Source organism: Orussus abietinus, unplaced genomic scaffold (assembly GCF_000612105.2).
Source record: "Orussus abietinus isolate OABI.00-Male unplaced genomic scaffold, Oabi_2.0 scaffold93, whole genome shotgun sequence".
Lineage (NCBI taxonomy): Eukaryota > Metazoa > Arthropoda > Insecta > Hymenoptera > Orussidae > Orussus > Orussus abietinus.
The window spans coordinates 261,474-275,947 of record NW_019394262.1 but is presented as its reverse complement, the minus strand read 5'-3'; positions in this window follow the sequence as shown (position 1 = coordinate 275,947).

Here is a 14,474-nt window from a genome sequence, read left to right as displayed (position 1 = left end):
TCATCGCGATTCCTCGCGCGAGCCTGCTCTCGCCAATTTTCTTGATTCCACGCGCGATCTGGATCGATTTCCCAGGAAAACTCCATATACATAGGCCATACACACCTCGTACATTGATCTAACCACAAAGACCATGGAACCGAAAGAGAGGAAAATGTTCCACATTCTCCCTCTTCCCCTCTCTCTCTTTAAATTAAACATTTGCACAGCGCAATATGACGACAGCAGGCAGCTAGTGATCGCAGCAACACATTTTAACCATGATTAGTTAATCCTGGATTAATAAAATCCGCGTGATATTGACCAAAAATTAAACTAACCGAGGATTAAAATTCGTTGTTAAGGAACCACCCGAGATCGGGCGATTAACTCTAATCCCCCGTTAAGTAATCCTTGAGTAAGGGTTCCAACTCGAATTCCGGTGCGACCTGCATGTATTACGACAGCCAGGGGGAGAATGGAGAGAATGAAAAGCCTGTATCTTTACTCTCTTTTATATCCGCTACCTTTGAAAGAGTATTAAGAGAGTTTGCTTTCGTTAGATATTCGAATTCGAAAAGGTCACGCGAGGATCGCAGCGCGCTGATTGGCCGAGGTTCTGTATGGCGAGCGCTGATTGGTCGAGGCCTCGTTCCCTGGCCGCTGATTGGCTGGCCGCATCCGGCAACGGCGCGCGAGCGCGAGAGGTCGCTGCCGCGAGCAAAGAGAGTGAGAAGGACGCGTCGTTTCCGCCGACGTATGCGCGTCGAGAGAGCGAGAGCGCGAGCGAAGACTAGAGACGGAGAGAGAAAGAGAGTGCCGGGCTCGAATTCGAGGGATTTCCTCGTCGGATTGGGCCATTTCCTCGCGAGTGAGCGCGCGCATCCGATGGCCGAGTTAGGAGGCGTCGCTCGGCGGGCGCGACCGGGAGTCGGCCTCGCGGCTCGCCGGCGCACCCAGGGGCGGCGCGGGGGTGTTCAGTCGCGGCCGGCCGCGCGCACGTGGAGCGTCGTCGCGGGACAAATATAGACCGGCGTTCGGTGACATCGTCCTCGAGGTAAACACTCGGCGCGCGACCTAACCTCGCCGCGCGACGGCAGGGCGAGTGCGACTAACCCCTGCCAGTCGTCGCGGAGAGACCTAACCTCTCTAGGCGCGCGACATAACCTCGCCGCGCAACGGCACGGTTTTCGAGTGCGACTAACCTCCGAAAGTCGCCGCGGAGAAGAGACCTAACCTCGTCGCCGAACATAACCTCGCCGCGCAAAATAACCTCTGCGAATACGACTAACCTCCGATAGTCGCCGTAAAGAAAGAGAGACCTAACCTCTCTAGGTCGCTTCTCCGCTTATCTGCGCGCGCTATTCCGAGGGCATCCTAACCTCCGCGACGTGGGCGCGTTATGTCGCGCGACGCGACCGCAGGGTGACCTAACCTATACATCGCGACCTGCAGGAGGCGCCGGACGCTCGGCGTCGCCAGGAGAGATAACGCCGCGGCCGATCCGCCCGCCGGCCTCTTCTCGTGCCAGTCCTCGACCGGGCGATGAGAGGTTAGGAACCCACCGCACCGGAAGTCGACCCTGCTGATAGCGGAACTCGAGGTGGGCTTATGCGGCCCGCCGACGTCCCAGCGACGCCGACCTCGTTTCCACACTTGCGTGAGTGTTTTTTTCTTTTTTTTCATCATTTATTAATAATTATGAAACTTCTCTGGTGCGCTGATTTATCGAAAAAGCACCGTCTCTCGCGAGACACTCGAATGGATGCGGAGTCCCTCAATTTACGCGAGTTTCTTTCTTTTTTTTTTGTGCAGTTAATTATAACGCTATTTACGCGGTTGTGTATTTTAATTATCTCTTTCTGTTGAGCTTTTCGGAATGAATATGTACTTCTAATACTTGTATATACTAGCTTTTATTTACAATAGTTTTAAGCGATTTTCATTTATTCGTTGACAATTTTAGCACAATCTACGCGGTTATTTATTTCAATTATTCCTTATTATTAGGATATTTAAAATGAATATGTATTTCAAAGTTATATGTATTAGCTTTTATTTCCAATATTTTTTTTTTTCTTTCGTACTGACGGACTTTACGTGATTTTTATTCGCGAAAGGCGAATCCACGTGGAAAGGACACTACGCGCAAATTGAGGGTCGCCCGTACTTGAATAAAATGAGATTAATTGAATATAAGAATGTCTGTAATGTTTATCGGCAGTCTTTGCCGCCATTCTTTCCGGGAAGTAATTTCGTTATCGCGTAGTTTAACAAAAAGTCCTGGCCATCTTGGAACCCACACCTGAACGAATGCATGTGATTAACTATTCGAGCATTATTAAATCGGTTAGATATATTTATACGCATCGAAGCTCGCGGATATGAGCGAGATTCACTTTGGGAATTGCGAGGATTTCCCAGAAAGTTTTCGTAGGTTGTGTGGAAAAATCCTCGGGAAGATGCTTCCGACGCACCGTAGTTGAAGAAATCGTAATCACGTTTAAAAAAAAAAATCTCACCCGCAAGGATGCATTTCATTAATTAACTTATTGAGTGGATACCCTGAATTGCGTTAAAAATAGAAGATTTAATTTTGGGGACATCAGAATATTGGCTAGCCCTTCGCCGATTAACTTCTCCGAATTTAAATTAACCTCCTAGATTGGGTCGGTACATTGAATTGCGTTAAAAAAATCCCACATTCGCGACATTCAATTGTGCCCATAATTATGAAAGTGGTCTAAGTCATATATTTTTTGTTTCGAAATTACATTGAATTAATTTCGTTTGAAATAATCTGGGGTGAAATAACTGATAAACTCATTTTTTTTTTTTTTAATTTTGACTTAGACCACTTTCATAATTATGGGTACAATTGTAGGGACATCAAAACATTGGCCAGCCTTTCGCGGGCTTTCCGATCCTACCACAATGGACCGAATTTCCTCGGAAACTACGTAAACAATATATACACTTCCTACGAATGTGCCGGATTACTTTGACTGTAAATAATTGTCTCCATCGCGCCAGAGATAAGGACTTACAATTAGATTGATATCGTCGGGTCGATAAGGCCACCGAGAGATACGTTCCCCTTCGACCGAGCGATTTGGATTTCTATGTCCGCCGGGAATGAAATTCGACGTTCTTTTTGTTCCCGGCTACGTCGAGTACACTGGCGGACATGAATGCCTTCCCATTACGCACTGGTAACCCATGTGGATATGGGGTTCCATATCCACAGGGAAGGGATTCATGACCGCCACTGTACGCTGTTAGGTGGCTCGGGATGGAAACCGGTGGGAAAAGCGACGCTGTTTCGAGGCGGATGGGTGATAAGATTAGAGAGCTATCGGGCCGGCTTATATGGCCGGTTCACCTGCGTCCCAGGTACTCTTATCACGGCCTTTTATCTCTGACCTCTGGCACCATATTGCCGCGCGCGATATCGCGCGAGTTTGGCCTCCCCGTGTCTCTTTTGTCTCGACATGTCCGGGTCCCTTGTTTACAACCACCAGGTCGAGTTTCCTGCCTGACGTTTCTAGACAAAGAGGGACCTGCGCGAACGTTTTTCTTCTTCTTCTTCATCTTCTTTTTCTTTTTTTTTTATTTTCTCTCGCTCTCTCACCGCGGTTTCGGGACGAGTTAATCGCCTCGTAGAAATTGCGCCTCTTCCCGTAGCGGACGTTTACACGAATTAAGCCTTTCCGAGGAGTCGTTTTTATCTGCCGGCGTTACTTAAGGTGATACCGAAGTGCCGTCCCCCTTTATGACTTTTTCTCGAACCGGGTGGATCGGGTCCTTCGAAATTTTACCACGTGGACGTGCAAGGCCATAAGGAAGGCCCCGGTACCCATGAAACTCCGTGTCTCTTTTTCTTCCCTTTTCTCTTTCTTCAATCTCTTTATAACCCCTTTTTGCATTTTATTAAGGATGAAATTTCACGGGTGGCAGCTATTTATTTAGGGTCCCTTGGGACGGAATAGTGGGCAGTAATCAGAGTCTCGGGTAAGAGGCATTTGCGTGGTGAGCTAAGCATCGCCAATAATGTTTCGCCTTCGCTAATAATTCCACCAACGTTTGCAGGATGAAAATTTATTACACTGATCCATTGTACATTGTAATTTGTCACAACTAGGGGAGGAGATGCAACCATCCTCCTATGAGCATAAACGTAATTGGCGTATAGCCCCATGCGAAATCCTATTTTATCAACGTTTAAACTGAAGTGAAACACGTCGAGGAACTTGATCAATGTTCATGAAGAAGATTTTTCTAAATGCCTACGTTGACGACGTTCGTTTTTATATCGACAGCTGTGTCGAATTATATTGGATATTGTACCAAATGGCATACTCCACCTGTCGTTTTCGTATAATAATTATAAAGAAATCGAAGTAAAACTCCAGAAATCCTCTGGATTCATGCTTTCTGGGGCCCTAATTGACTACAGAGGGACCCCCTGCGCCATCTGTGATTTCCAGGTCAATTAAATTTTCACTCCGAGACCTCGTATTACCATCGTTTTGGCATAGAAGCGCATACAACACTTTTTTTGCCTTTATCCCGTTCAAATGCGAGTTTATCGATTATCAGAGTGTTCTAAATTGTCGTAAAATTGTCCTGACCCTTTCGATTCTCATATCAGAGCCTTCGATAATTGCATATTGATCGAAATATGAGACGGCTCGACGGCATTTTGGTTCTGGTCTGGGCTGAGTTAAAAAATTAAAAAATATAAAAATCGAAATTTTCAATGTGCCAGGACAATTCTTAGACGATTAGGAGTGACGTGTCAAAGTTTCAGACATTTTGGTCTAATACCCTTAATAAAAAGTGTTGTATTCGAATCGATTGATTTGAAGGGGGCTTTCACTTCACCTTAAATATAGTAGAAACATTTCCATGACAGAGAAAACACTTTGGCTTCACCTTTGCCGGAGCGGGTAAAATTTCTTATCAGGACCGCCAATTATACGATTGCGCCGTTCTGGCAGGAATTGCTGGAACGGACGCTGTCGTTGAATGGCGTCGGCGAAGGGGGGTCTGGGAATCGTCCGAATGGTCGTTTTTAGCCGATTTGTAAGGGGGGCCGACCCTCGCGGTGACGTACTCGAGTACAGTAGCGCGTGGGTACGGCTAGCCGGTGCACGAGAGGGGCAGGTGGAGGTTGAGCAACCTGTTGCACCGGGACGAGGAGAGACGGTGGGATGGGTTCGGGTTTGGGTTGGGTCGGGTCGAGAGATGGCAGCGGAGAGGTATCCCGGCCTATAGCTACACGGCAATCACAATGGTCTCTCTCTCTCTTTCTCTCTCGAGGTTCCCTCTCCCTCCGGAAGGTGCTCTTCGTGGCCGCATGCCCGCTCGTCGCCGTCCCTCCAGGCCGAGGTGCCTCCGCGTCCTCCTCCCCGTCCCGTCCCCGGCTCGCCTCGTCTCTCCGACGTCGCGCCCTCGGGACACGATCCCGATCTGAACAGCGATTTGCATAATTCCAGTATCCCCGCCCAGGCGTTCAGCTGCTCAATTATTATCCGGAATTTAAGACGTGTTTAAGAAAATAGCTCGCCCGCCGCTTTTTGCTGCTGCCCGCGAGGGCGCGGCCCCATCCGCGAGTTCGAACGCGAGCCGTGGTAATCTTACCGGAAGCTCGGTGTCGGGCTGGTGGAAACATCGACGGAAGGGACTCGGAGAAACACCTGAGCTAAGGGGGCACGCGCACGAAGTGGAGACGTTTTGGGACCTTGGGATACATTTAGACCTACAAAGTGGTGCGTGCTAATCTCTTAGGAAGGAAGCTCGTCGCAGCGTTCAATGAAAGGTTGACGGAAGGAAGAACGGAAGACTCGAAGAAACTTCTGAATGAAGAGTGCATGCGCACGAAGTGGAGACGCTTCGAGACCTTGGGGTACATTTAGTCCTCCGAAGTGGTGCGTGCTAATGTATCAGGAAGGAAGCTCGTCGCAGCGTTCAATGAAAGGTTGACGGAAGGAAGAACGGAAGACTCGAAGAAACTTCTGAATGAAGAGTGCATGCGCACGAAGTGGAGACGTTTCGAGACCTTGGGGTACATTTAGTCCCCTGAAGTGGTGCGTGCGAATGTATCAGGAAGGAAGCTCGTCGCAGCGTTCAATGAAAGATTGTCGGAAGGAAGAACGGAAGACTCGAAGAAACTTCTGAATGAAGAGTGCATGCGCACGAAGTGGAGACGTTTCGAGACCTTGGGGTACATTTAGTCCTCCGAAGTGGTGCGTGCTAATGTATCAGGAAGGAAGCTCGTCGCAGCGTTCAATGAAAGATTGTCGGAAGGAAGAACGGAAGACTCGAAGAAACTTCTGAATGAAGAGTGCATGCGCACGAAGTGGAGACGTTTCGAGACCTTGGGATGCATTTAGACCTACAAAGTGATCCGTGCTAATTTCTCAGGAAGGAAGTTTGTCAGTGTTGGAAGGACAGTCAATGGAAGGAAGAATCGAAGAATGCGCGAAGAAGCATCCGCGAGTGAACCGCGTATGTGCCTAAAGCGGAAACGTCTCGAGACCTCGCGATACATTCCCCGGACCCCGAGGAGGCACGAGATATGCTACCTTGGGGCCGGCTCAACCATTTGGTTCGATAGCTGGGGGGCTCCGAAGAGTTGCAGCAAACGAGGCCTTGATGAGGACGAAGGAGATACGCGAGTGGATCCTCGATAGGCGCGGAGCGATACGCCGTATGCCGGGACGTAGGAGGAGATCCGGAGGGCTTCTGACGTTGGCGCGGGAATTAATTGGAACTCCACGAGAGAAGAGTCGAGGACTCTAACCGCCGTCCCCAGGGTATGAACAGTTTTTCCTCTTGGTGCTGGATCGAAGGACAAGAGCGGAGGCCTCGCATGGGTCGGCCAGGGCGAGGCCTCCGCTCTTCGCATCCCATCGCATCGGCGTACTCTGTTCATGCCGTTGGGCGTTCACCCCGACCTGGGCTGGCTCGCTGACTGGCTCCGGTGCAACTGGTTCGAATGCATGCATCCTAGTGCAAAGGTGCACTACTGGTAGCGCGCTGCTGCGGCGACGCCGCAGTTGCCTGCAGCGCCGGGATGCAGAGGGCTCAGCCCGCGATGCGAGCGCGATGTGCTCCGCATACTTACCTAATGGCGCCCAGAGACGCGATGTGCCTCTGTATATATGAGTGCATAAGTGGAGGCGCATGCTCCCTGGGCGCCGCCCGTTTTTCTGGGCCCAGAAGAGTTTGCCGCAATTAACGGCTCCGTAAATTTGCATACGTCGGCGATCGGGAAAGAGATACATATATGTGTGTATGAGTCGACCGAGAAAGAGAGGATTAGCCCTGCGAGGCATGCTTTCGAGGCGTGGAAATCTCCCTTCGGGTTTCTTGCTCCTGACGACGACTGTTCAAGGTACCTTTTAGTACTCTTAGATCGACGTTGAAGCCGAGGGTTACGTGATCTCGATGGCCCATCTTCATTAGAGGCTCCATAAAAAGGAAGTCATACATTCATATAGGACATACCCCTGACCTATGAAAGTAGCGAAGTGAACTTAAGACGTTTCGAGTGAACAATTGACCTTTTGTTACAAGTACTGAGCAAAATCACCGCTTCTCAAGAAAGGCACAAGGGAAAGATCCACTCAGCAGATGTAATTAAAAGCGTGCCGATTGAAAACGTTGCAATGGCTGTGACTGCTGCTATGGAAACGAAAAGAGAGAATACTAGAAATAAAATCATGCGAGGAGGCGGATGTCTTCAAAAAACGCAACGCCTGAGAATTTCGCTATACCCTGACTTGGACAATCAACTTAGCCAGCGACTTTGTAAATTTGCGGCCCTTCACGTTCGTTTGAACGAACTCCACGATATTAGACGCTGAGAAGCCTAAAAATATCATTAGGCGTTGTCGGGTCGGTAATTGGCGCCAATTAGTATCTTCATGTCTATGGCTTGCGGGGAACCATGGAATCGGCATATGATTTCGAGGTTGGCTCGTCGATGAAGTTCTCAGTACAATGTGGAGATACGGCTTGAAGGGGGAGATATGTGTGTACGTGGTCGTACCTACCGCCGACCGGACGACTGGCGATAATAAATGTTTGGTAATGCCGCCGCGAGTTACTATAATCCTCGGCACAGAGAGAGGGCGACGGGGAGATGGAGAAAGAGAGAGGACTCGCTCCGGTACGTACTACTCGGTACAAGTACGAGTACGAGCCGCGCTCCATTGACGTCCTCGCCGTGGCGGGCTAATTACAAAGTCGATCCGGCGATTCCTTCATTAGCGGGGAGGACTCGAATCGACGAGGAAAGCCAGGCTCCCTCGTTTGCATACCAAATCTGGCGGCGATCTCCACCGATTCCGCGGCGATTCCGCGCCGTAAAACTACCTAGCGCGGCTACGGCCCGCGGAAAAAAGTATCCCCTGACAAAGTGCCGCGCACTGGTCGGAGCATTAACGCGGCTATTAACGACCGTACCAGCGAAACCGGCAAGCCAGATACCGGCAAACCGGAGAACCGGCTAAAACGACGCCTCGCGCAATGCGTCAATTTGCTATTCCCTGGCTGTCACTCCGGAGCTAATTGGCATTCCTCCTGGACTCCTCGACTGACGGCTCCTGGACGGAGACTCATTCCTGGGAGGACTTTTCTCGGAGGGACGCGCGGACGGAATTAAGGCCGATTAAGACTTATGCTAATCTAACACTGATGAAGAAAGCACTTTTAGATTTATTGTTCGGCATTTGTACACTGCCGTAGCGTTAGGGAGGGTCAGGGACGACGCGGAATTAAGGCCGATTAAGGTGATGTGAAAGTGACGTCGAAGAGGTTTTGTTTATAAAACTTTTCTCCCACCTCGATTTACCGAATAGTTTGAAACTTTACAATGTGAATAGGGAGACTATAAGGAAGGTCCTGAAACTCATGAGATTTCAATTCTTTTCAAATATGTTTATAGGTATTTTCAAAATGGCTTGTAAAAAATGAAATTTCGCGAGTTTCAGGCACCTTCCTTAGGGTCTACATATTCACGTTTTAAAGTATGAAACGATCTGAGACATCCAGTTCGTAGAAAAGTTTTGTGAACGATTGAGCTTTCGGATGCCACTTTCACATCCTCTTAAGACTTATTCTAATTAAGCATGGAGGAAGAAAGTACTCCGATTTGTATTGAGGCATTGGTACGCTTCCGTACTAGTGTCCGTCTCCGTAGCGTTAGGACGGGTCAGGGACGACGCGGAATCAAGGTCGATGAAAATATTCACAAAATTCGCACAATTTTACTACACAAGCTTGTAACAAAATAACAAATCCGACGGCTCGAAAATGAACCATTCCGCGAAATCAGGAAAATTGATATGCACTTGTATGCTAAAATTCACAAGGTGCATTGTCAATTTTATTTGACGACACGTGGTAAAATCAGTTCACATTGTCTTAATGGATCTTGCAAGAGAAATGTTGTGAATTTGGAATATTTTCTTTATTTATTTACTTTTATTTAACAGTGTACGGCACCGTTGTATGTACCGTGTTTGGATCCGCTTTTAAGGGACTTTTAATCTGGTTTAGGGCGTTATCGATATGCCGAGGCGTGGATAAGGGCAGGATCGGGAGGATTGGCGGTATCGATGGCGTAATCCTGGCATTAGGGTCCTTGGGGAGCGGAATTTATTCCACGACGGCGCTTTTCGCGATGCTTCGCCGATCCGTCGCGACAGGGTGATTTTCTCTCGATTCGCGACGGCGATGCCCGGCCTAACCAATTAGAGTATAATCTTGTTCCGGCCCGGCCACTTATATTGTAATCGCGAGGATGAATTTCCAAAAGAGAGCACCGGGAGTCCTGGACTCCACGGAGACCAGGACGGGGGGTTCATGTATATAAAACTGGAATTACCACTTTAGCACAATTCAATAAAATTTCTTGCAAAATTTCTTGCTAATGTATTGCTATTTCATTGCACGAGAACAACAATTTCTTGCTCTTATACTTTTCCGAAAAATGGTGGCGATGTTAGGTTTATATAAAGCTAGCACTGGCACGATAAAAAAAAAAACTTATTAAGTAAATGTTCATCGATGAATTATGTACCGAAATTTATTGCTAATTAATTGCTCGCAGAAAAACCAAATTTCAATTTTTTAACTCACCTCTAAAGGGGTGAATCGCCAATCCTAGTGCTGATCGCAGGATAGAAACATGAAAAACATGGGAGAATTGAACTATTTCATCACGTGGGAATTAATTGCTACTTAATTGCTCCGAGAAGTACCTAATTTCGAATTTTTTGCACAAGCCCTGAGGTGGTAGGCCAACTTCTCTTATGTTGTCCCAGCATGGCCACGTAAAAAATGGAAGAATCGAACTATTTCTTCACGTGGGAATTAATTGCTAATTAATTGCTCCGAGAAGAACCTAATTTCGAATTTTTTTTCGCAACAAATTTTATTGCATAACATATTCCGTATTTCATGAACGTCTACCTTAAAATACCTTGTATTTCATGAACGTCTACCTTAAAATACCTCATATTTCATGAACGTCAACCTTAAAATATCCCGCATTTCATGAACATCTGCCTTAAAACATTCTGTATTTCACGAACATATCCCTTATCTCATGAACGTTTGCCTTAAAATATCCCGTATTGCACGAACATCTACCTTAAAATATCCCGTATTTCATGAACGCCTACCTTAAAATATCCCCCATTTCATGAACATTTGCCTTAAAGCATCCCGTATTTCACGAACATATCCCTTATCTCATGAACGTTTGCTTTAAAACATCCTGTATTTCACGAACTTCTACCTTAAAATATCGCGTATTTCATGAACGTCTACCTTAAAACATCCCGTATTTCACGAACATGTACCTTAAAATATCCCGTATTTCATGAACGTCTACCTTAAAATATATCCCGCATTTCATGAACACCTACCTTAAAATATCCTAAAACCCTCACGTGGGTTCAGCCTCGTAAGAGTTGGAGTGTTCTACTCGTGGCTTCTTGCGAGGGTGGAACCGTTCCCGGGGCGCATTCTCCCCGTCTCCTATTGGCGCTCTTAATCATTGCCCTGGGGACGTCCACCCACCTATCGCCTCCATCACGGTTTTTCTCCCCCAGCCTATAAAACCTTTGGAACGCCGCAGTATTTCACGCGGCCCACGCGAGTGCCCTGCGCCAGCGCGTGTCCACCAGGAAAGAGCGGGAGGAAGAGGGGGAGGGCAACTCGTTGCTGCTGCAGGTGTATCCCCTAACAGTTGGACCTTCCTCCTGGGGAACGGCCGTAATATCATACGGTTATGCTTCGAGTTAATGCGCCACAAGAACAGGTCGAGGGGGGCCCTATGTTTGTGGCCGGTGTCGCATGTACGTTCGGTTCTTAGTCGCGCATTGCCGGCCATGTAAGTGCGCACTCTTGGCCGAGGTCAGGACCGGATGTCCGCACCGTGGGGCCCCGACCTCCGGTTTCACCACAGGCCCGAAACACCCGGCCTGAGGTCTGAGAATCAGCCAGAAGAAACTTTTCGTCCTCCTTTAACCCTTTGAGCACGGAGCCATTTCGACATACGGGCGAAATTCGTCTAACCGTGCAGGCAATATTGGACCAAACGTCGGACGCCTATAGGTGCTTTTAGTAGCCGAAGGGTTAAGGTCGATGCCAAACTAGCCGCAAAGGGGTCTCCCTTGTGAGACTTTTCTTCAAAGTGGGGGTACGGAAGCGTTTCAACGTTTACTAGCGAGTATGAAGACTATAAGGAAGGGCCTGACCTCCTAATCTCATTTTTTTTTTAATTTGTTCATTAACCCTTTTTACATTTTTTTTTTCTTTATAGAAAATGAAATCTTATGGTGTTGGGACCTTCCTTATAGACTGCATATTCACGGTGCGAAGTTTGAAACCATTTGGTACACCCAGTGCGGAGGAATGTTTAATGAACGAGGTCTTTTTGACGCCACCTTAACGCCACCTTAAGGCGGGACCAGAGCGACGTCCAAGGGGTCTCGTTTATGAAACTTTTCTCCGAACTGGGTGTATCGAATCGTTTGAGACTTCATCACGCGAACTGGGAGGCACTGAGGAAGGGCCCGGTACCTGTGAAATTGAATTTTTCGCACAAAAGAAATTATCTATGATAATAATTGTAAAGAATTAAGTTTCCTGGGCGTGAGGATGGTTTAATGAGGCTTTTAGTCTCACGTGGGTAAGTTTCGAGCGATTCGGTACACCCAATTCGTGGATGTTTCATGAAAGATTGGTGTTTTAGACGCCACTTTCGTATCACCTTAACCCTTCGGAGAGATTTGTAGGTTGAGAGGTTTCAGAAGGGCGCCCTTTTGCGATCGAGAGGTTCATCCCTTTCTTCTGGTTATAGGAGTGATCTGTCGGCATGGGGGGTGCTTGGGGAGGGCTTGGGAATTATTTTGGAATTTTTGAGGACGTGGTGGGACCTCTTGAGAGGACATCCCTATGGACGTCCCTGGTCCCCAGGATATCGCCTGGATCCGGAGACTGGCTCCACGCCCACGGCCAGGGAGGGACATGGCCGGACAGCGTGGCTTCCCATTGGCGTACTCCCTAACTGGAGCAGTAGATTTCATCTTATCCTTCTTTATTGTTTATAATTTTTAATTGTTTACCGCCTAGTAATCCCCTTAAGGAGGTACCGAAGTCGGGCCCAGAACAGAGTTTCGCTGAATTAACGACGGATCGCCATTGAACGACTAAGTTTACGTAATGTTGGGAACATGTTACCCTTTTTTATTGTTTACAATCTTTAATTGTTTACCACCAACTACCCCCCTTAAGGAGGTACCGAAGTCGGGCCCTGAACAATGTTTCGCTGAATTAACGACGGGTCGCCATTGAACGACTTTAAGTTAACGTAATGTTGGGAACATGTTACCTTTTTTATTGTTTATAATTTTTAATTGTTTACCGCCAACTACCCCCCTTAAGGAGGTACCGAAGTCGGGCCCTGAACAATCTTTCGCTGAATTAACGACGGATCGCCATTGAACGACTAAGGCAACGTAATGGGGGGGAACATGTTACCCTTTTTTATTGTTTATAATTTTTAATTGTTTACCGCCAACTACCCCCCTTAAGGAGGTACCGAAGTCGGGCCCTGAACAGAGTTTCGCTGAATTAACGACAGATCGCCATTGAACGACTAAGGCAACGTAATGGGGGGGAACATGTTACTATTTTTTATTGTTGGAAACGGGGATTTTTAGGGGGATGTTAAGGAGAGACGACATTCGGACTTTTTAAATCCTTGCAGGAAGACGTACGCCATTGGTCGGTAATGAAGGTGCGTTTTAGTGACGTTCGCGATATACGTCGCGAACCGCCTCGTTAATTAACCGGCCGGAACTCGAGCGCCATCACTTCGAGCTAGCCGAGCAATTATTTATTAGTCCTGCGATCTTTCCTTGCCGTGAGACGAGACTCGCGTCTCCCGGAAGTCGCGCCTTTGGTCGCGCGATACGCGCCAGGCGCGACATCCGCGACATTCGCGACACTCGCGACATCCGCGAGACATCGCCTCGTAAATCGTTTCTCTGGACTTCGAGGTCAAGAAGGAGAAGAAGAAAAACCGGATCATGCGCGCGCCGTTGACGATTTTGCCGTTTCCGATTCCCCATGCCCAAGATCGGACGATCGGGAATCTCACGCAGTAAATGTATCTTTTATGTCGATAACGATTGGGGCCGATGATAACTTTTGTCGTTTCCGACTTCCTACATTCGAGATCGGGTCTCTCGTTTTGGTAGTCATTTGGGCGCATGCGCGCTGTTGATGATTCTGCCGTTTCCGATTCCCCATGCCCAAGATCGGACGATCGGGAATCTCACGCAGTAAATGTATCTTTTATGTCGATAACGATTGGGGCCGATGAAAACTTTTGTCGTTTCCGACTTCCTACATTCGAGATCGGGTCTCTCGTTTTGGGGCGCATGCGCGCTGTTGACGATTTTGCCGTTTCCGATTCTCAGTGCCCAAAATCGGACGATTAAGAATCTCACGCAGCATATGTATCTTTTATGTCGATAACAATTGGGGCCGATGATGACTTTTGTCGTTTCCGATTTCCTACACTCGAGATCGGATCTCACGAAGCGAGTGGCTACCAAAACGAGACATGTCTCGTTTTGGTAGCCACTCGGGCGCATGCGCCCCGTTGACGATTCCGCCACTTCCGATTTCAGACACCCGAGATCGGATCTCGCGAAGCGGCGCAAGTCTCTCATTTTGATAGCAACTCGGGCGGATGCCCATGGTACTCCGCACCCGCGATTCTCGCGATCCCGCTCCAACCTGGATAGCGATCGATCGATCGATCGATCGATACCCTGTCGCTCGCGCGCGCGCTATCCCGGATAAATCGCTCGCGATCGGTGCCTGCCGTCTCCAGGCGTTACGCTAAAATCCTATCTGCTCGTGTCGATCGCCTCGGGAGATCCTCGAGATCGGATCGACGAGTAGCA